Below are 1,649 nucleotides of genomic sequence, written 5' to 3'. Positions count from 1 at the left end.
CTTCTATCTGCTTAACCTGGATACACACATCTGGCTGCACATCAGCAGCACCTAGTGATGGCCCCAACCCAGAACAATGAAATCAGAATCTCTGCGGGTGGGACCTGGGGGCCTGGACTCCCCCAGATGATTCTGATGTGTGGCCAGGGTCGAGCCACTAGATGATTCTTACCCATGTAGGGGGCCTAGCTGATGTCCCATTCCTCCAGGAAGCCTTCCTGACTTACCCCTGTGCAGGTGATCATCCTCCTCTGAGGACCTGTGGGCCATGCAAGGAGCAGTCACTGGGCACTGATGGCAGCCTGCTTTGTGTGGGATGTTAATTAGGAAACAGAATTCAGGCTTTGCCCCACACTAGCTGCATATCCTTGGTCAAGTTACCAAACCTGAGACTCAGTTTCCTCATCTGAAAAATGGGCATTAATAATAGTGCCTACCTCATGGGCTGGCATAAGATGCTTCCACTGACCAATCCAACCTCAAGGACCCCACACCTCCCCCATGGCTCCTCTATTTCCAAAACCACAGGTTCCCACAAGCCCAGAGAGTGCACCAGTTTCTAGGGATCTCCATCTGCATCTCCAACCTACTTTCTCCTGCATCCGGCGTGCTGGGAGAAGCTCCTGGGCGAGTCACATCCATCCTCACACTTCCTTCCAGGAAGACTCCTGAGCCTCCAAGTCTGACCTTGCAGGTGACAGTGAAAAACATCAAAGGGCAGAAAACCAGCCCGCACAGCCTCTCACCACCCAGGAGGTAGCTACCCTTCCTTAGTATCCATTCTAGCCAGACAGGCAGAGTCTGCCCTGGCTCTGGGCTGGCATGGGAGGCATAACTAGACATTTATGCAGGGTTTTCAATGTTGAGAAAGCACTTCTACGTGATTCTTGTGAGATGACTTCTTCTCCTCATCTGCAGATGACTTGACCAAGGTCACGGTTAGCAAATTCTAGGGCTAGAGTTGAGAGTATCAAGAAATTGGAAACAATAGAAATATCCAAAAATAGGGAAATGGTTAAATTCATTAGAGTACATCCATATTGAGGAATACTCTGCAACTATTAAAGTTATGTCGGGGTGGGGGAGAGGGATAAATTAGGAGTTTGGGATTAAAATATATACAATACTATATATAAAATAGATAAGTAACAAGGACCTACTGTATAGCACAGGCAACAATACTCAATATCTTGTAATAACCTATAATGGAAGAGAATCTATATAGGTAACTGAATTACTTTGCTGTACACCTGAAACTAACACAACATTGTAAATCAACTATATTTCAATCAATTTTTTTTCAAGTCATGTCTTCAAATAATTTTAATGACATAGAGAAAGGTTCATAATAGGCTGAATAAAAAAAGCAGGACACAGAGTTTGATCTCTGTTTTGTGATACAGATGTATTTATTGGCCTATCTACAAATATACATTGCATATACATTTGCAATAATACCAAAAGTGTTTCTAAGTTGCTTCTGGTCCTCCTCTCAGTAAATCAGGCCCCTCCTCGCAGCCCCACCCTCTCGAAGGCCTAACATATGAAGGTGAATAAGGGAAGCGTGCTGACCACAAGCGTGAACCCTGGGACCTTGTTTTGTGAAAAATGACACCAAGGGGGAGAATAATCAGAGTAGTGCCAGTAGG

This window comes from Balaenoptera physalus (genome assembly GCF_965194825.1).
Source record: "Balaenoptera physalus genome assembly, chromosome: 14".
NCBI classification, from domain to species: Eukaryota; Metazoa; Chordata; class Mammalia; order Artiodactyla; family Balaenopteridae; genus Balaenoptera; species Balaenoptera physalus.
Note: the sequence above shows the minus strand (reverse complement) of the source record.